This window comes from Corvus cornix, chromosome 2 (genome assembly GCF_000738735.6).
Source record: "Corvus cornix cornix isolate S_Up_H32 chromosome 2, ASM73873v5, whole genome shotgun sequence".
NCBI lineage: Eukaryota > Metazoa > Chordata > Aves > Passeriformes > Corvidae > Corvus > Corvus cornix.
This window is the reverse complement of record NC_046333.1, coordinates 139,647,627-139,669,521: the sequence shown is the minus strand read 5'-3', so window position 1 is coordinate 139,669,521 and position 21,895 is coordinate 139,647,627. Positions and strand designations below refer to the sequence as shown.

Below are 21,895 nucleotides of genomic sequence, written 5' to 3'. Positions count from 1 at the left end.
CTGCTTCAGTGATGTAGCAGTGGGGACTGCTCAGGCGACCCCAGTGAGGACGTGGATGGGGAGTTGCAGTGAGTTTGCTCTCATTGTGGGAACCTGCATACACAGCCTTGCTGGGCAGAGTCAGAACAGAGCCTTCCTCAGCCCCAGAGCCATATTGAACAGCAGAAAACTGATGATGTAAGGCTTAAGAACTGCTTTCACAAGAGATGCTGAATCACAGTTTTCACTTAGTGTCTGTAGTGGCAACACTGGTTAGTGTGACCCCAGATGGCTCCTGTGTTCTGGGCATCTTGGCCATTCTTGCTACTTACTACACTTAGCAGTAAACTGTATTTTAACACACAACCACAGCAAAGTACTCTAATATTTTCTACATGTGTGTTCATATTCTGGGGAAACTAGCTCTGACAAATAGAAATGCTTTAGGTAAAAAAATTGCAGAAATGACTAATTTATTCTCCAGTTATCCTATTTTGTTCATCAAAATTATCCCTCTGATCCAATATACTTCAATTTATATGAACTATGTGTTTCTTCAGGAAATTAGCATATTATGTAACTAATAAGGAAGATGAACCAGAGAAAAGACTGAAGCTAAAAGCAAACCCAAACTAAAATGAGTACTAGGTTAATGATAGGCCTATTGGCTAAGGTAGAATACAGCAGATGAATGACCACATCAACAAAATCAAGCTGTGTTCTCATCTATATTTTTAAATGTTAATACTTTTAGTATTCCTGCAACTGACTGTGTCCAGAAGCTAGAAACTTAAAGCTTGATGGCTGTGATACTCAGATTCACTCTTAAATGCTCAGCCATTTATGGACCTACTCAGTTCCTAGTGAGGTACAGAAATTCCCTGTAGGTTGTTAAAATGGACTTAAACCCAACTCCCTTCCTGATACACACACATATGCCTTCTTAAAGCTATGACCTTTCCAAACTCTCTGCCTACACTCAGCAGAATTGTGGTCTACTGCTTTTGGCTGCTGCAAGGAAACATTTCTGCCTCCTGGATGGAGCTAGAATAAAAACAATATTATAGTAACCACCAGATACTGGAAGAGATCCAAAATGATAGTAGCTCTTTGGCCTGGAAAACAAAATTAAGGAATACATCAGTGAAGAATGTGTGCAGGACCAGTCTGTTAAGTATCCCCATTGCGTCCAGGTACAGTTGAATAGAGCATTTTATCTGTGTGTATCAATAAAAGCTATTTGTTTCTAATGTGGAGGGTGAACTGTAATAAACAATGCAGAACTTTCAAAACATATAATCTCAGAACCACAATTTTCGCATTTTCTTTTTTTTAATTGCTTTTGTTGCATTTTAGAGTAAAATGAATGAAGCACAACACATAGTCATAATTTCAATTTTTTTCCTCATTAAAAGTAAATCTTGCAGTTGGCATCATTAAGCTATTGACATTCTGCTCCAGTGTAATTACCTTTATGACTCTGTCTGTAGTGCACCTTTTACTTAGAATGGGAAATACCTCAAATAGTCTGGTAAATTTTACTACTGCAGGTGGGGAATGTCCAGTTTAATGGCCCCACTGTATTACTCTTTGTTATTCACATGTGCCAAAAAATACACAGGATATAGATGGGGCTGAGTTAATACTGTTGGAATTTCCTAATTTTTTTAATACTTGATCTTGTATCCTTAATATTGTAGGTGAACAGGCAGAGGTGAGAGGACTGGGATGTCATACTTCCATTTTGGCAGTAAACAGAAGGTGGATAAATAGTTGGAGAATTCAAAGTAATTTAATCTGACAGGTAATAGGACAGACATCCCTAACAGAGTCACACAAGCATATATAGATGTGTATACATACTCAGCCTCATTTGTTTCATAGTCAACAAAATGTGATTCACAAATGTGGTTTAAATGGAAAAAAAGGCATTTGTGAATCTGATGAAGGTCTGTGTTTGTCAATAATTCATGTTTCACACAAAGGCAAATCAATAAAACACATTTTATGAGGCTGATATATTGGTTGTAACTGTGTTCGGCAGACAAGATATTTTGAATTCATTCCCACAGAAAAGAATAATCCTCCAAAAGAACAACTGATACGTGGGCTTTATCTAATGAGGTGGATATTACTGAGGCTTTGACTGGTTCAGAAGGCTAAAGAAGGCTCCAAAATGTAATTAGGATGCATTAGTTGCATCAGTTTCCCTTTTAATAGGTTACAGCTCTTCATGCAGATGTTAAAAAAAACTCACCCTGATATGTTTTTTTGACTCCAAGTGCCCAGAGGTGCCTGGCCAGCCAGGGGAGGTATGCCAGGGCAAGCTCACTGACTCAAAGGAGAGGACTTGCAAAACACCCTGGGAATACAAGAATGGAAAATATCTAGGCAGGAAGCTCTAGTAATAATTTGGTCGGAAAGAGAGCTGTTTTCAAGACCTGTTCATGCAAACCATTCCCTATTTTTTTTTTTTTTTTTTTTTTAACCCCTTCTCTGGAATTTGAAAAGCATAAGCCATTTCTTTGGCATTGTGTTATTTTCTGCCATGTTCCAATAACTCTTGTGTTTAAGGATGTTACTGATATATTGCTCATTTGTCAATAATATCCCCAAAGGATTTGTAAATATCACAAGGTGCTGAAGGCTAACAGTTCCCTTAACCTCCAAGTCTCAGTTGTTTCTTATTCACTGGTGCACACACAGAGGGTCCATTATATCTGGATGGCTGTATACTGGTGGGAGATGCAGACAGATTCAGGGTTTTCTCCTGTTTTCCCTAGCTGGCTAGTGGATGTTGGATCTGTGGTCCTGTGCTGGAGCTAACAAGTCCCGGCAAAAGCACTGATGGGACCACTCCTGTGATGTTCAATCTCTACATATGTGTCAAGAGTTCAGTATAGAGAAAGATTTAAATTTATTTTTTGTCAATGCAGGATTGTATTTTGCTACAGCACACAAGGCATTTATTTAAACAGTAACTGCAACAAACCTGCCAAGGTCAGCACCTTCGGTTTGTGTCTGTGGGCGAGCGGTGGTGATAACAGTGGGACCTGTGTGCGTGCTGCTGGCTTCTCTCACCCTTGCCTCACTGGCAGGGTAATGAATCAGCACTTTGGTACATGAATGTACTGTTCAGCGAGCTAAATTCTCAGCTCACTCTGTACATCTGTTGACTGGATACAAGTATATGTTCTAGTGCCCTTTCATATGTTCTTGGCACAGATGCATTTTGTTGGCATGAGCATTAGGCTGAGTTTCTTGGCATTTTAGGAAGTAAATCTGATTTAAAATGCAAACAGAAGAACAAATAGAATAAAGCAAACAAACAAACACACCAGGAGAGTGTTCCCACAGCAGAAGCTGCGCATGGCTCACAGTTTACAAACACATGCTTAGTCGTCCTGCCCTCTATCTCCCAGGTTTACTCATCCCATCAGGGAGTGAATATGGAGTTTCAAGTGAGCAGCATTTCATTGCTCAGATGGCAGATGCTTTCTGTCCAGAGGACTTCTGTCTGATGAGGAGCTGGAGGATGTCTTTTCTGCTCTTCCCCCAGCAAGCCCAAAGATTTAAACAGCACAGAAGAAGACATTAGTCAAAAAGACCTCTCTAAAGTCCAAGACAAATGCATTTTCCCTAGGTTATCCACTAAACTAATTTTCTTATGCACCTTAATTTTAAAGAATCATTGAATATATGGAAGTAAAAAATTATAGATGTGCTTAAAAGCAAACAACAGACTACTTAAAAAGCTTTCAGAATAAGTTTCTTATCTACTAGTGAACTTTCCTATGTGAGAAAACTTTGATATGCCTTTTGAGATGTTTGCCTTGATGATGTGGGTTTAGCAGGACTGCTTGAGTCCCATACTTTATCATCAGAATGATAGCATGCTGAAATGACTAATACAGCTAACACAGAATTTCATGAAATTACATGTCAGACAGGTGCTATTAAACATACGGGAGATGCTCTAGGGGACTGCTGTATTGCAACCCAGTAATGAGAGTAGCTCAAGTGCAACCATAGATGGGATCTTGAGTAAGAGCACCTTGAGGAGAACAAAGTTTTTTGATGTTAAAAAAACCCCAACAAACAAGTTCTGCTGCACAAAAGGACAATAGGTCATGTTCAAATATTAGATGATACATTAGGTGAGAGCAAAACCCACAGTATGTAGGCCATGATTTTCTGAAATAACAGTCTTTTATGTTATCATTAAGTATATTGGTCACCTTAACAAATGTCAGATAATCAAACTTGAAACACTTCCCTATATTCACACATTTACAGTTTATTTGCTGTCTAGAGGCTTAACTGGTTACACAAGGTTGGGCTTTACAGGAAAAAGATTTTGTGATAATATTTTGATATAAAAAAGAATAGTAAATGTTCAAAGAACTTGTAATTAGAAGGTTTATAACTTGTCACCATTCTTGCCCTTATAAGGTTTGATTTTTTGTAGTCTTTATTATGGTAAAGAAAGTATAGCAGCAGTACTCATGGCAGAGTACAGAAAAACTGCATGTGAGAAAAGTTAGAAAACCCAAAATACAATATTTGGAACTTGATTGGGGCCTCTGATTTTTTTCTCTATTGAGTTCAATTAATTTTAAGTTCTTTTTCTTGTGTTATTAAAATCAGAACACACATAGAATAGTTTGCTGTCTGCTCTAGCTCAGAAAAATATGAAAGCACAGCCTGTACTGAATGATAGAGTTGTGCTTTAATGTCCAGCCATGTGGTTTCTCCATGGAAAACTAATGAGTTAAAGATGAAATTCCTCTTCTAGTTTGCATATATCTTCTTGCAAGGATTCTGCTGAGCAGAAGTATAATTGGAGGCTCTATACAATTGAGTCTTGTACTTTTTAATCCTAACATCATAGGCTACAAAACATCTTTCTTCCCACAAAACCACGATGTTTTTGGTCCTAGACATGATCAGTTATGGATATTTTTGAAATAAAGTAAACATTCTTGAAAATATCAGGACCATTCCCCTGAACTGTATTCAATAACATCTGGAAAAAGAGCAGGGTAAAAAGCAGAGAAACAGAAAGATATAACTAATGTCTCAAGGCTGAAAGAATTGTCCTTAGTTTCTGTACTAGGGTCTTATTCAGCTCTTATTGAATCAAAAGTAAAACTGAAGCAGAAAGTAGAGGGGAGGTTTCCATTCATGCTTCCCATGCTGTTTTCACTTATTAAACTTTGTTCTGAGTTAACAGGAGTACATTCACAAGTCTTCCACATAAACTGTGTCTGAAATTGTGTAAATCATATTCAGAGGTGTACTGAAGGTGTACAGAGACATTTCACTTGTATTGTAGTATATGACTGTGGATTTAAAATACATTTTATGACATAGTGGCTTTAAGATACCCATGACTATTTTTAGAAGTGTTGAAAATTGGAACTATATCCCTCTGTTGCCCTATTTCATTGCAATTTAACCAAGGGAACAGGGATAAGTCCCTTTCTCAAAATATTTCTATACAGAAAGTATAGAAATGTGTGTCTGGATCTTTTGAACCAAATTTAGTATCAGCAGAAAATGTTTTGTTGCTACTGCTTATATGTGTACAGCGAGAGTCTTTGGGTTTAGGCCAGAAGTCTTCAGGGAATGGACATTCTGACTGCAGTTGTTAAGCACTTTGCACTATGACTCCTGGTTTCTGACATGAACTCCTGCAATACAAATAATAAAGATGCTTTCCCACTGAGGCTGGAAGCCTTGGTCACATGCAGATGCCGTGGAGGAGGTAATTCTTGCTGAAAGCTTGGCACTTGCACAATCAGAATAAAACAAGTTAAGAAAAGGGAGAGAATGTCAAATTATTAAACTGTCTGCAGTGAAGAATAAAAAAAAATTAAGCTGGTATTTTTGCCTTCCCTTTTGACTAACTGAGCGAAGTCTGTCAGTGATGTTCTCCTGTAGAAAAGCAATTGGCAATACACAACCACTTAGTTCTGTTCCTGTAGGCAGCAGTTAATGGTAGCTTGAGCTTCAGTGGGGTTTTTTATGAGGTTATGAAATTAAGGATGCCACCCTGATAAGCTGACACACAGCTATTTTCCATTAGATTGATCTTTTCAGCTTTATGCAGACAGAGCTCACAAGTTATCCTTCCACCCCTACAGCTCATGTAAATCCAAAGTCTGTCCCAAAGACTTGCTTGCCTTGAACTTTTAAATTAATTTAAACCCCATTGTTGTATCATATAACTCCTGGTGAAGATATTCTTTATCCAGAGCAAGGATGCTTTTTCTTCCTTGTGTATCCTATTTGGAATGCAGATTTCATCCCCAGGAATGGCCCTGCTATGATAATGATACTATACTTATCCACATCTAATCATGTATGTCAAATATTTTAATATGGAAAACCCCTCAATGTTTGGAAAACATCTTTGGACATCATTTGAATTATGTCAAGGATTGTCAAGATGCCAGCAGCAGCAGTAGTGAAATCTAAGAAACAATTGGAACAGGGTAAGATATTTTTGTGTTTAGAATGAGGAATAAGAGAGAGTGTACAGTAGAGGGACTTCAGTTGAGGGGAGCCAAGTGGTAGGCCAAAGGGAAGGAAACGGAGAAGTAGGGTATTCAGAGTTAAGATGCTTACAAGGAACACAAAAACTGGCTTATTGATGTGTCATAACATTCCTGTGTGACCTTAGCAATCCACAGGCCCAGTTTTCTAAAGAATGTGAGGCAGATAACTCCTCGTTTTCGTATATAATTAGTTATAAAACTAATATAGTGTGTGGCTACTACCATATGATTAATTATCTTAATTCATGAATGCTTTTCAAGTATGAGTTTCAAGTGTTAGCATTAAATGCCCCTTAATTTTAAGACCCAATCCTGCAAATATTTGTTAGCGCTTGCTGTCAAGAGTAAGTTATTACTCAAAAGAAAACGTTAACTTCAATGGAATTACTTGTGGTATTGAGTGCTATCACAGAAGGGAATGTTTTCAGAGTTTTTATTTTAGCTACATAAATATACAGGTCATCATACATGTATTTCTATATGTATATACACATATACATGTTTTCATAAAATGAATTTTAAAAACTTTTTTTTTTCTATGTAGTCCTTGCTGTCTTTTTTAAGTTGTGGGGTTTTTTTCTGCTAATGCATCCTAATTATCACTTTCTTCAAGGTACAACTAGCAAATGAAAATGCCATGTGTTCTCCTATCATAAGTTAGATCTGGTGAGGAACATTAATTAACACAAGTCTCATGATTTTGGGACCAGATGAGTATGAATAAAGCAATTCATTGCTTTTTCTTCCTTTTCGCCCCTCTTTTTTCTTCTTTCTTTTTTTAAGTCTGCATTTTTAAATTCTGCAGTGCTGTTTTCCAAAGTTGAAATGCAACCCTGAGGCCAGTTCAGACACGGTGTGACGCAGGCCAGTTGAATTGACTGGTGGTTCTACTGTGGATGAGTTAAAGAAGGAATCACCCAGAGCAATGGTAGCTCTCAGAAGGGGGCCTACCCTTCAACAGTTTAAAGCCTTTGAAGAGAGATTTTCTTTGAGCAATGTGAAGTCTTTGTGGTGATGGGAAACATACATTTGTAATTACAGAAAAACACAGTGTACAGTAGGAATAGTATAAAAGCATGCGATTTACAGTGTCTAAGGAGAAGCTTTGATGTAGGGGGCCCCACTGACCTAGTTTGCTGCTGAAAGCCCTAGAAACATAAGTCTGACTGACTACAGTTATAGGGATGCAGGCTGTGAACAACATCCTTCTGCCTCTGCACTGCTGCTCTACACTAAATGAATAACCTTTTGCAGTACTGACTGTATGGAAATACTATATGAATGCAAAATAACTGCATTTAAAAACATTAATAAAGTTTGCTGTGCTCCTCTGGGGAAAATGTGCTAAAAAAGGACCATTGGGAATCAGTGTGCAGGCTGGGGAAAAGATCTATCTGGGAAGATTTTTTTAGGGAAAAAGATGTTGAAAACTTCATTCCAGGGCAGCCACCCTTTGGGAGGGTGTGGGGAGAGAATAAAAAAGGATGCTAATCTCTGTTAACAAGAGACAGAATGTAAAACTCAAGAAGTGATACTGATTCTAGATGGTTATGGTATCAGGGTCTGTAAGAAAGGTTGTGTTTGACAGCAGCCAACAAACCATTTACCTTTGGGGTATGGACTGCTGTGAAGAAATCTGATATGAGACCCAAGACTAGATATTCCCCTCCACAGGAAGAATGGGAATGGTGAAAGAGAATTGAAGGAAACAGGCTGCCATGATCTCAAACATTCTTCAAACCAGCTGTGTGATGTGGACAGTACCAGTCCTTCAGCAGCGTCCACCGACTGTCCACCAAGAGAAGAGCTGCAATTCATGGGTCACCTCACATAGGTGGCAAAAACCCTGGGAAACCACACAGTTGAGAGAGTCAGAAGTGTTTCACAGTAGTTCCTGTACTACTTCAAAAGTGAAAAATAAAGTATTCTTTATTCCATGGACTCACGTTGAGATTTTTAGTAAAGCCACCTCAGATTTGTGTACTAATAGATTTGGATGGCTACATTCAGGCCATTTCATGATTGCTCTTAATTTGGATGCTAAGTTGAGCTGAGGTGGGTATCTGGGGGTTTGGTTAGTGACCACATCTAAATAACATTGTGCTGAGGTAGCACTGTCTGCCTTATAATCACTTTGCCTGTGGGAGAGGGCCAGTCTGAGGGAGGTCACTGAAATTAAAATGGAAAACTTAATTACATAAAAATAATATGGGTGTGTTGGGTGCTTTGATGGACAAGGATGATGCAGGAAAAGAAGAATATAATGTAAGAGCTATTTATAAATCTTACCTAATGGGAGTAATAGACAACAAAGGATAAATCAGTGACTATTAAGCAGTGTTTTGTGCCAGCACAAATACAAGCTTTAAAAAATTCAGCCTTAGACCTAGTAAACATAAGGTACTCAGTGAGGTATGGGAGAGACCCTGGGGATCTTGCTGCCTGTAATTCAGCTATTGGCTAAGACTCCTGTAGTCACCTCTGACTCACCAGTCACTGACCTGATCCTAGGGCAGAACAAGCCTAAGGCTTTTCTAGGTTTGCAGAGTGCCCCAACCACCATCTGAGGCTTCACTGCAGGACCTTTGATGCCTGTGCATTTTGCCTGCACTGCCACAATAAATATGTCATCAGCAACAAAATAAATAGTGAAATCAACTTTTCCAGGATCAGGTAATTTTTATTTCAAATTTGGCAGGCCCTTACCTTTTGGCTTAACATGCTTCAAATTTGGATCTATTTCAGGGAGAGAAGTTACTCCTCAGATATCATTTCCAACCCGTGATCATTATCCAGATGACTTGCCCATGCCCTTTTCAACTCCCCTTCACAGACATGTCCCTGCCTCAATTTACTTTCAATTAAGTCTGAAGGAGCCTTTCTTCTACTGTCAACATCACTGCTGTCACCATTCCCACCAAACATTTGCCATTCATTCCTAGTTAACACTGAAATGTTAGTGGTTGCTCTCTTGCCTTCCTAGGTTAGATGACATCCTTAACCCTTTCTTTTTTAGGAAACAATACAATCTAAAAGTGTAGAGACTAAAGCACTTTCGGTAAACATAAATTACATTTTCCCACCTGATGTATTTTCCTCCTTTAGAAGATTGAATTCTGCCAAGATCTGTTTAACTTGGAGTTCATGAAAGGCTGGACAAAGAGTGGTGTTGGAAGTCACCCACATTAAGTGAAATTTCATGTTGTAGTTCTTATTTTTAACCACACAAGACTTTTCCTTTCACAAGTAACTAGAAGAGCTGAAGGTTGTGGTCCTTGTGGTCTTTTGACATAATTGCCCCTGGATCCCTTAAGTTTCTTCCTCCCCTTTATAAAGTCCCATCCCAGCTAGGATACTGCTAAGTACATCTGTATTTCTGAGAAATACCACTGTATCTGTCAGTGGTATTGGACTAGAACAATACAGTCATAATTACAGATGGAGACAAGAGATCCTCTAACTTGATCTCACAAACAGGTCTCTCTGGATTTATTGCACTTGTGGGCCATAATCAAGGCTGAACTCACCTCCACTCAGATGCAAGTTTGAGACAAGCTTTGCTCATGCCCATGCTCATGCCCATGCTCTGTCTGCCTCGGTGGAAATACCACACGATTGATGCTGAGCAGTGAAGGCAGCCAGAGACTCTATGGACAGCCCCAGGTGCTGCACACTGGCTGCAGGTAGTCTTGCTGCACATGCAGCATGAAGCTGCATGTCCCTAGAGGCATGTGAAAACTTTGAGGCCCATGGGTCCTGAAATTCTGTACCTGGGTCAGAAATTATGCTTGAGTTTAGCTTATCTCATGGCCTCAGCAGTATGGGGTTGTATTCTCAGTGAAATTCAAAGGAGAATCCAGAGTACAGACTGTCCAGCTCTTTCTTAGTCTTTACCCTTCCCCTGCCAAAATACCTCATTTTGTCATACATACACCTGCCTTTGGCCACTCACTCAAGATCTAACACATTAGTCTTCAGAAACAAGAATACAATATCAGGATTCACATCTGTCTTTGAAGGGTTCTGATTTTATGCATGATAATAAGCCCTTTTCCCCACAGACACAAAAGTGCATGTTTCAGAAAACTGTCAAACCAGTTATGAAGACAAAACATGGCTTTCATGCTAACTCAGCACTGGGGACAGTTGAAGGTGTGTGAATCACTCAGAAATAGGTGTGAAGAGCATTATAAGAGTAAAGAAGAATCTAGCCTGTATAGTAAAAGCTGACCACTGCATGACCCAAAGACAATTTCAAGGAAACACCCTTTTAATAGTGATTCTGTTGAGAAACAGTGTTATCTGCCCATCTGCCCATACATTTTGAACTGAATATTATGAAAGAGAAACTGCTTCAAGGTCCACAGAGAAGTGCTATTTTATACTATGTGTTTTATCTTTATCATTTTATGTAATATTTTTAGCATAAACTACTGATCTTTATCTCAGAAATTCTCCAAGTGTGGTCGTGTACAATGCTAGCAGATTATGGCACACATTATGAGGTGAGATTACTTCATTCTATGTCTTAGGAAGCTGAGGGAAAAAAAAGATAAGTGAGCTCCAAAATCTTGAAATACTTTTTCTGCAATATAGGGTTTGTAGGTTGCAAACTCAAGTCATTGAATGGATGCTTGAGGAATGCTTTATTTAAAATACGTGAATTCAAAGCATTAAAAAAACCCCCAAACCAACTCTGTAAAAGCTCAGCTGGACCAAAACTTTCAAGCTTATCAGCAGTTTTAAGTGTCACAATTGAATATGCCCAGTTTGAATTCTCAAACTGGTTGCTCTTCAGGAAAAAGCTCTAAAGAACTTGCATAGCCAAAATGCTGATGCAGCCAAAGGTTCTGAAAATCTGGGCCTAAAAATAGCCCCTATAAGAGTCAACCTAACCTTCCCCTGCCTTAGTAGTGTAGAATACGCTTTACCTCCTTTTGTCTTTACATCCTCTCTCAGTATTTTCCTAGGCACCAACAGGAAGAGCACCACCTTCATGGGAGGTAATTATTGAAACATCTTCAAGGCATAACACAGTGCAAAGAGCTAAGGCGTGGCCAGCTCTGAGCCCCACAGCACAGTGCTATAGTCAGTGACTGGAGTGCACAGCTTTTGGGAGTTAATTTGTGTGTCTGCTCGGCCTGGCATGGTACAAATGTAGTCTGTGTGCTGTGCTCATATGGTGCTGTTTGAGGCTATTAATTGCTTTCCTTTGGAGCCTGTTCCTGTGATCTAGGACTGCAACCCTCTGCAACCACTGCCGAAGCAGCAAGTCCAGGGGACCCTTCCATTCACAATAAAACATTTATTCTCAAGAATTTACTTTTTATAAAGTGAGGAGACAGGAGACCCACTCCAATGTAGTTTTCTCTTTCCATATCTTTTCCCATGGGGGTTTACACAAGACTTTATGGAAGGGTTTTAATTTTATTGGGATATTTTCTAAGCTACCCTTAAGTAATGTTTTTGAGCTCATTCATGTTCTCTGTGGTAGGGTGTTCTCTTGCAGTTACAGACATACAGCAAAACAGCGAAGAGCTGAAAATAGAATGTACAAGTCATTTTTCTCACTACAGTTCAGAGGGAAGGCGACAGTATATGCCACTGCTTTGTGGAATCACAAGTATCGCTGTGATTCCCCCAGCAAGCCAGGACAAGGGCTTACAATGCTATTGTGATAATGTCTGGAGGCCCCAAGTAAAATCAAAGCTTCATTTTGCTTGCTGCTGAACAGCTTCTACTTTGAAGAATTTTTAATCCAAAACTTGAATCCTGCACTCACAGTATGACTGCTTTTGTGCAGAAAGTTATACTCCAAAGAGGGAAAAAAAAAGGAAAGAAGAAGAAAAATCCAATGTAATTTTATTATATATTATTTCTACTATTTGGGGATAGAAAACTAAGGTGCAAAAGAACTGAAAAACTTTTCCAACCAAATCTTTGATGTTCTAGTCTAGTGTTGATCTACAAAACTATCCTTCAGAGCTGTAGAGTTTGTGATCTTTCTTGTGTAAGCAGGTTGCTTGCTAGCCAGAGTAATCACTACATTTGTCTTGTGCTCTCATTTTAAAGCTGTCTTGGGCACACAGAGGCCTGTAGTGCATTTCTACACCCATTTTTTACATCCATACAGCCACCAATGCAACCATTCTTCCATTCTTGCCAGCACCTTTCTCTAGTCCTTAGGTAGAGATGCAAAATTCAAACTCACCAATAACATTTTTCAGACCACACCCTCATACACACCATATTTCCTTACTTTCCCTTTTTCTGCTCATATTTTATTGCATTATTGTCCCACTCCATTACTTTCCTCATTTGTTTCCAAATCAGCCTTCCAAAACCATACTTTTGACACTATCCTTCCAACTATTTGTCCCCATTCCTCCAAGTACATGCCTTGTCCCTAAAATACACACCTTTTCCCAGCAGCTTTGCATACCATGTCTCTCAAGCCTCCTGCCTGACTGAAGAGGATGCCAAGACACCACTGGGAATCCCAAGGAACCACAAATCCTCCGTGCACAGTAGTTCTGTGTACCTGGACACTGTTACTGGTGCAGCCCCCAAGGAATAAGAACCTAGAAACATTTGTTTAGCTGAGATTAAGTCTTATCCAAGATTAGGCAGTGCTACCAACCTGCTGCTCTTGAAACACACAGGTACCAAAATCCAGTGCTATACCAGCAGTGCCTGCTGTTCAAAGATTGTTATCTCCATCAATAAAAGTTTGCAAGCACCTCTTTCCATACTTTAGCTGTTGGCAGATTATTGCCTCCAGGACTAAAGCTCCGCAAGCGTGCACTTCTATGCATTAGCTGATAAACAATGGTGCTGTGCACAGCATTGACTCTCTGGCTGGTTTTGCCTTGTTTTTGGTGGCAGTGGCTCAGCTGAAGCTTGTGTTTTCTGAGCACAGTGGGTTAATCCAGCTGCTTTCCTGCGATAGGCCTTAGATTGATTCGTGCGAATTAGGTCTGCCGTGTGCTTTGGCAAGACTGAGCTCAAGCTGATCAGCTCTCCTACGTGACATCCCCACATCCAGTTTTGACATGCCTCTCTAGAGCACACACCTAAACCCACCCTTCTGTGTCGTAAGATGTCCCAAAGCTCTCCAGCAGGGTAATGGCACTGACTCCCTTACTTCCCACAACCCTATTACGTTTTGGGCCAAGGTCACTATGTAGATGTAATGTAAGGACAGAGTGAGCCAAGGAACAATTTGACTCTCTCCTTCCTTGATTATTTCTCCCCACAAAGGTCCATCACCAAAAGCAGGAAGGCTATTCCGGGTTATTCATGGGTGTTAACTTCAGAAACATATATCTCATATACTCCAAAAACAGATGATAAACACCAGATGCAGATGGACTGCCTGGTATCCTGGAGAGCCCTGGTAGCCCTTTTTTGAACATGGGGCAGAAGAGGTTCAACACATAATGGGGATCTCTGGAAGTTCACTGTTGCCGCACTTTTCAAAAGCAGATAAAACATCAAACTCATTGAAGCTTGTTCTTTGTTGTATCCAGTTGACTTAGTTGTACCTCCAAAAATGGAGATTTTCCCACCTTGGTGGGCCTCTGTTTCATTGTTTCATCACTGTCAGTGAGAAGCATTTTTAATTTCTTTGCTGCAACTTGTGCAACTTGTGCATTTCAGCCTTTGCTGTGCACTGTCAAGGGATTATCAATCTGCAAATACCCATTAGGAAGCTGAAAAACAACAGTTAGATGCCCCCTGAATGTTCTAATTTCCAGGATAAACCCACACAGCTTTTCATACACCATATCTTTGCATGTCTCTGGTTCCTCATATACTGTATTCTCAGTCCCCTTAAATATCTTTCTGACCCTCCACCAGACTTCGTTCAATTTGTCTGTCAGTCTTGTACTGGGAACCCAGAAGTGCAAGTAAGATTTGAAACGTGGTCTCACAAGTGCTAAAAACAAACGAATAATCACTTGCTCCAACCTGTTGGCTACAGTGCTGTGGTACAGACCAGTGAACTGTTGGATTTTATCCACAGATGAAGGCCACAATTTTTGACTCACATTCAACTCCTTGCTTATCAGGTCCTTTCCTGACAGGGTGCTCTGTAGGTAGACAGACCCCACAGACTGCAATGTTGTGTCTCTCTGTGCAGGACTTTACCTTTGCACATTAGGGACAGCTGCCTTAAAACAAGAGAGCTGCTTTCCAGCAGCCCCAGTTTGTGGTTGACATTGAAGGTAATCAGCAGTGAATAAGGTGTGAGGACAGATCCCTACTCTTTAGAGGAATAGGAGACATCTGGTTTAAGACTTGTGCTGAAGAGTTCATTCTAGGGATATGCATGGGACACATACTTGAGCTAATCCCACACTCTTACAAGAAGCCATTTGGATTCAGTCAGATTTGACCAAGTTGCAAAACAACACATGGGAGAGCCGAGACTCAACAGAAGCATGAACTGATGTGACAACAAAGGAAGTAGGCTTAAAAACCCCAGAGAGCTACTGCTGCCTCTCAGTCACGGAGGCAATCAGCATTAACTTCCCAACAGCTTCTTTGCTTCTCCTGGATTCTCTGCAGCCTTCCAGACACGCGTCCCAGCAGCACAAACCAGATGTGTCCTTTTACTTGAGCAGTAAAAAAATTACATTGCAGGCCTCTTGTTGAAGCCCAGTGAGGATGCACCCTACTTTTTATAAGCTTTGATGCTTCTATTCTCAGTAAGTCATATATTTTTTGAAAAATCACTTAGTGTTATGACTGCATAAAAAGAAATGTGATTTACTTGATAGAGGTTTGGGTATTCTGATCCTTGAACAGTGTTCAGTAACTTATGCATTCACTGTATATTCATTGTGATTGAGAAAAAGTGTTCTTTAAAGTGTAAGATGCATTAAAACACCTTTGAGAGACTTCCTTCCAGAGCTCCAAGAATTCACAGAAATGAGAAATAATTACCTACACTGATCAGCTCTCAATATTTTGGTGTACTTAGTCATCTCTAACCATTATTACAGCTAATGTGTTTCTACAGAATCTGACACTGCAGGTCTCTGTTGACAAAAATAAGAACTGAAAGTCTCATTTGTTTACCCCTTTCTTGAGCATCTCCATGCTCCCTGTCTAAGGGCTTGTTTTCACTACTGAGGAAGGTTATATTTCCTCCCTCTAGAAAAAAACCACATATTAAATCTGCCCAGGTCAGCTCTCCTTTTGTGAGTTTGGCTTATGATACAGTCTGAATACTGTGTCCTCCTACAACTACAAAATGCAAGAACAAGGGGGAAAAAAGGTAGAAAAAGAAAGATGTAATTCTAGCATCCCAGAAGACCTTAGAATATGCTGTTAAGAATTACTCAGTTTATCAGCTTATCAGAATCAATGAAAACTTGACTTTTATTAATGCTTACTTTTAAATTTTGCTTCAATTACCAATGCTATGTTCAAGTATTAGAAAACTCATACTTCTTGTATTGTTCAAAATTAGGACACCAACCAATTTCCATATTCAGTATCCAATAAGCTATGACTGCATTACAGCATTTTCATCTAAAATCTCACTTTGTCCAGAACTATATTTTAGCCCTACCACTGCTCCATCGCACAACGTTTGTCCTTTTATAGCTTGGAGTATGCAAATCTTCTGTGATCTTTTCAGAAGGCTAACATCACTGATGTGGTTCTGATAGCTGCATAACTGAGGAATAATTGTACTTATTGAATACATATTGCATATTTAGATCAGCAGACAGGCCCTAATCATTTCTCACTGATAGACTTACCTGGAGAGGCATCATCACTGCAAGCTCATTGCAATGTTGGATACTTAGCTGGCAAATCCTGTAAGAAAAGAAAAGAAATGACCCCTTTAATATATGTTCTCAGAATTGTACAAAAGTGGTGGAAAAAAGTCATCATTTGTATGTAAAAACAGGTGATCAAAGCTTTGGTTATCATGCAAAGTTTTTTAAAGCAGTATGTGAATTTTCTCCAGGTTGATCTCAATTAATTTATATACATTTGTGTGATTTCAGTAATTGTTTAACTCAAGTTGAAATGTTCCTGGAAAGCTGCTGCACAAAGGGTTGATTTCCTCCTGATAAAGGGGTTTTTACCAATCTGTTTCATTTTAGAAAAGGATGCAAATGCAGTAATTGGATTTGACACAATGGAAGGCTTTCTAACTAGAACAGGTGAAAACATAACTGGCAACAATTAAACACTAATTATCTGCAGTCATCAAATGGTCACCAGCTGTTCTGAACCACATAAGGAAGTACACACTACAAGGGAACAGCATATGCTATGGAGAGAAGTATTAGTAAGGACTACAGCGCTGTGAGGAGATATGCAGGAGGTTCAATTCTAATCCAAGACTGATCCTATAAGTCTTCCTATGAGTAGCTGTATTCTACAGATTCTCACAAAGGATAATATAATGTCTCAAGTTGCAAAGGACCCAAAGTGCTGAATCTTGTCCTGATTTCACGAGGGCATAATCACTGTGAGCTGCTAAGTTTAGAAACACCCATTCCTGGTTTACTGCAGTTGTGGCTTCAGTGGAATTGCTCACTTTAACCAGCTGCTAAACTTAGTCTTTCTTGTTGGGCCTGTGTTTGTGCTCAGCTGAGGAACAGAACCAGCAAACTGGTGGGGCTGTGAGTGGGGACTTTTTGTGTTTGTTTGCTTTTTTCACACAGAAAGCATTTCCAAGTGCCTTCTCAGTTCTCTTCTTTTGTCTGGTTGCCTTTTATCCCACATTAATTAATGTAATTGCTACAATTTCATAGTCCAGTGGAGACTAACTAATGATACTGGAGCTGAGTGTTCTGTTTCTGCGATAAATCAAAAAAGCAGTTCATATAATATAGCCTTCCACTTCTTCCCACCACATCAAATTAAAGAAGATAAATATTTCTTTTTCATGGCTTAGGGTCGGGTGGTTAGATCACTCCCCCATGACTTCATGCGAAGATCTGATACAATGCTTACTTCTGCCTGGGGGAAGCTCAGATCCAAAACTTCAGGTGTTTGAGAGAGTATCCGGTGCTCTGGTCTTGGGAGGAACAATCTCTGCAGCTTCCTTTGACTCTTGCTCCTCAATGTAGAAATTCACATGAGATTTATGGTGCTAGAAAAACAGAAAAGAAGAAGGGATATACATAAGCACCTAGGAAAAATTCCTAGAGTACAGGCGTCTTGCAGGAGTAGGTCTAGTAAGCAGTTTTTGTTTAAAAGGAGACAAGAGATACTATCCTTGCAACAGAGGCCTTGTGAGCTAGGCTGCACATGGTAAGAGGAAACATAAATCTTCTAATTTAGAAGTGGCCTACAAGATAAACTGCTGAAGGAGATGGAGACCTGCTCTATGAAAAACAAACTATTCCCACCAGAAGACCACCACTGTTTGAAATGAAAAAGAGCTTGCCACAGCAATACCTGGGAAGAGGAACTGCTGGTGCTGCTGCCTCACCTCTTATGTGAGGCTAGGAGCTGACCAGCCCATTACTATTATTGCTTTCCCAAACTGAAGCAAAGAAGGAAAGGGGGAAATAGGAGAAATAGGTTTTTTTTGTAAAGGGCTTTTGGCACACCAGCCCTGCCTGGTCACTGCTAGTTAAAATGATAATTTGAGGTGAAATAAAGTTTAAAAATCTGTAAAACCTCAGCAGATGTCAGGAAAAAAAGGGGATCTGATTGCATATATTTACTTTCTCAAGTCCATAGATGTGTAGTGACATGTCCATGGTCTACAGCTGGATTTGTTAACAAACCCTGGAATATTCTTACATTTTTCCCCACTTTCTTAAAGAATAAAGAAAATGGAGGGAGGGACAGATGAGACTAAACTTAAGAAGTCACAGGGTAGGGAGTTGCTGCTTCAAAATCAAAACAAATTTCAATATATTTTCAGAAAAACAACTTGACTCTTCTTTAAACGTAAAGATTATAGAGGAAAAATGGCCTTCATACCCTAAGGCCCACATTATGACAAGACTCCAGTACTATCTACCCAAATTGTCAAGGCTGTAAGCAGGCATGGGTTGCATGCAACATATTCAGTCAAGATGATGTCCTGGACAGTTTTATATGTGAATTCTTTGTGCTGCACAATGGACTATTTTTTCAAGGCACAAAAGGTTAAATTGACTGGCATATTATTGGGTAGAGCTGAGAACATGTAAATATTCCACTCAAAGATAAATTCTGAACCTGACTTTCAACCAAGAGCATCTCTGAAGTGAGGCTTGCCAAGAGACATAATGTTTACCATTCTTTTTCAAGTCAAAAAGCTTGTGATTTTGTAGAGGGAAAAACCAGACTTGAAATGTATTTGATTTTGTATTTTTATAAGCTGGCACCTTACCTTAGGTAAGAAGAATTTTCTTGTTCTGAATACTGACCTTTAGGTTAAAGGTAAGCTCTTCAGAGAGATATATACAGCATCCATAGGGAAACACCTGAAATCAGCAGGCTGAGGTGTTTGGTGATAGCCACTTATGGAACAGTGAAGATGAGGAATCAGGCCCTCCCACATGCTGCTGTTCACCAGGAGTCCATAAGCTGTGGCCCTTCACTTCCCTTTGTGAAATGCTGCTGGTTCTATTCTCATTGATAGTTCTATTCTCGTTCTCATGGGTTGTTAGTAAAAGTGTCCAGATACTGGGAGACAACCACGTTAGTTCTTCCCCAGCATGAAGTCATAAAAACTGAAATCCCCCACCTCCACAGAAAGGAATTAAACATTCAACCTATAAAGTTTTTGGGTGAAGAAAAGAAGGACAGCTGAGAAATGTAGAAAACATTGCACTCCCTGAATAATCCAACCAGCTGATCCATTGGGTTCTACTCTGCTCAATGTGGATATATCAGGCAGAATAGGATCTGTATCAAATCCAGGATGCCCCCATCCATTCCCACCAAGGAGTCAGGCAGATTTCATTCAAAAGAATTCCCTCTAAATATTGTGGAATTGTGCCATAATCTTAAAAAGTAAATGAATTTAAAATTCAAGACTTGTGATGTGTTGAGAGAGTATGAAGAAAAGTGAGCACAGCTTTTTTAAAATTAAAAAAGACAGTGAAGGGAGAGTCTCAAGACAAAATCCAGGGAGGACCCTGGGCACTCACAGGAAAAACAGGTTTTCTTTCATCTAGGAAGATCTTCAATCATTATGCTGTAGCATGTGGCATAACTGATAACTCTCTCTTTCCATCCAATGACTTCTAAACCATTGTACATACATACAGCTACTTATAGGAAGAGTGTCTTACTTCCCATTATTCTGAGTAAATTAGACTCTCACCTTCAGGAAGAAGGAAGAAATGGATGTTGAACCCTCATTTAGCTGAATCCAGGTCACCTAATTAAAAATATCTGTAGAGAGCAAGAATATTTCTCCCTCTGGTCTCCCACTTCCCAAGCAAAGAATCCTACATAGAGAATAGCAGCAGCAATCGCCTTTTATGCAGAGCCTACTACAACTGCTATGTCTTAGGTATGCTTTGATAACATTTTCCAGATCAAAGTCCTAGAGAACTGTGGCAGGGTGGGGGGAATTGAGAAATGCCTGATTTTGGATTTCAGTTTGATTTAAACAGGAATTAAGTACTGAGCTCTTCTGTTCTCTCAAGGCAAGGAATTTGGGGTGCCCTTTTTGTATCACTGCCTAAGAAACACAAAAAGTAAAGCAGTTAGGGATCTTAGATGCTTCCTGGGATATGTAACAGGAGTTTTCAGAAACACTATTTTGGGTCTAAGTGCTTAGATTTCTTTAAGTTTTATTTATCACAGCTACGATGCATGTTCTTTACTCTCTCTTCTACCAATATAAATCCATATTAAGTGAAAACTAATACACATATAGGATTAAAAAGGGAGGTTAACTTGCCAAATTTATGCTATTGGTGGTCCTTCTTGAACCATTTATCACTTGGTAGTTACATGTTCGAAAGAGTATTTATACTGACTATTGTGATGTGTCATACTGAACTAGGTCAAATTGGTTTCACTCAAATTTATCTTTGTCTCATCAAATAAAATTCACTTACTTAAGCATCACTCTAAAGATTGGCCTTTTGAGAACAGGAATTTGTCTTTGACAACAACCCAAATCACTTTATCTGAAGTTTATTGATATGGGTGTTAGGAAAAACTTCACAAAAAGGGTGGTCAAGCTTTGGAACAGGCTGCCCACAGAAGTAGTTGGTTCACCATCCCTGGAGGTATTTAAAAGACATGTAGGTGTGGGGCTTGAGGACATTGTTTAGTGGTGAATTTCACAGTGTTGGGACAATGGTTGGACTCAATGATCTTAAGAATACTTTCATATCTAAATGACTCTATCATTCTATGATTCTATTACTTACTCTGCTTCCATTACACCTATTTCTTCTGATATTAGATGTGGAAGTTGGTACTAAGGAAATGAAGGACCTTCCTTCTTTTGCTCATCTAGTCTGTTTTGTAAATTCTGCAAAGATACAGACACATTTCCATCTGCTTTAGGGGGTTCTGTTATCAGTCACATATGCTCTGAGAAATACTTCTTATATTTTAGTGCTAGACCTGATCAGATAATTCACAGTGAATAATTTATTTGAACAAATTTAGACTTTCCTTTGTTTGTTAGTTGTCCGGAAGCTGGTTTTGATATTCTTGAATTTATTCATTATTCAAAAGCATTTGCTTGATAACTTCTATGAATATCTTAATGAGAATAGGTTTGCTTAAGGACTGTGTGAACAGTTTGACATGAGGACTGAGAGCTTGGTGCTGCTGCTCAGGTATTTTTGATACCAAGGCAATAAACATTTTTCTACTTCTTGACTGTGTGAATAAATTGAAGCTACTGTATGTGAATACTTACATGCAAAAGTTGAAAATTTGCTTTTCATAACAAGTAGTAGTCAGTTATAAAGTGCTGCAACTGTGTATAACCCTAAAGTAAATATTTCATTTCCATACTTCCAATACTGCAAATAGGACATTCACTTCTAAATGGGATTTAATTTTTTCACAAGTGGGTCTAGATTAAGGGTTATTTTTAGGTAGCCAGCCTGTATTTGCTGGATGTCTGCTCTTTAACCCCATAGCTAGAAGAAATAAAAAACAAGAGGATTACTGCTGTTAGCAAATAATATGACAATTTTAAAAAAAATTCTTTCTTCTCTCATCATTGCCAGCTTTTTATTTCAAAATATAATCTTAATCTTGTGTCTATGAAAAGTTAAATATTTGATAAAAAACATCTTGAGCACTGGCTTCTTATTGGAAAATTGGAACACTTTTATATGAAATAAACAATACCTTTTTTTAAATTTATGAATTACAATATAAAAAAATTATGCAGCAAATATTAAAAA

The 21,895-nt window shown here is 39.0% G+C and overlaps 1 long non-coding RNA gene across 1 annotated transcript in view; it reads left to right on the top strand.

Moving 5' to 3' along the window:
* LOC109145359 overlaps positions 1 to 8,414 on the top strand; it is a 67,580-nt gene extending 59,166 nt beyond the window's left edge. Inside the window, exon 4 of the long non-coding RNA XR_002046685.2 lies at positions 8,214 to 8,414. This is a non-coding gene — a long non-coding RNA (uncharacterized LOC109145359). The remainder of the gene's footprint in view (positions 1 to 8,213) is intronic.
* Positions 8,415 to 21,895: the final 13,481 nt, after the last annotated feature.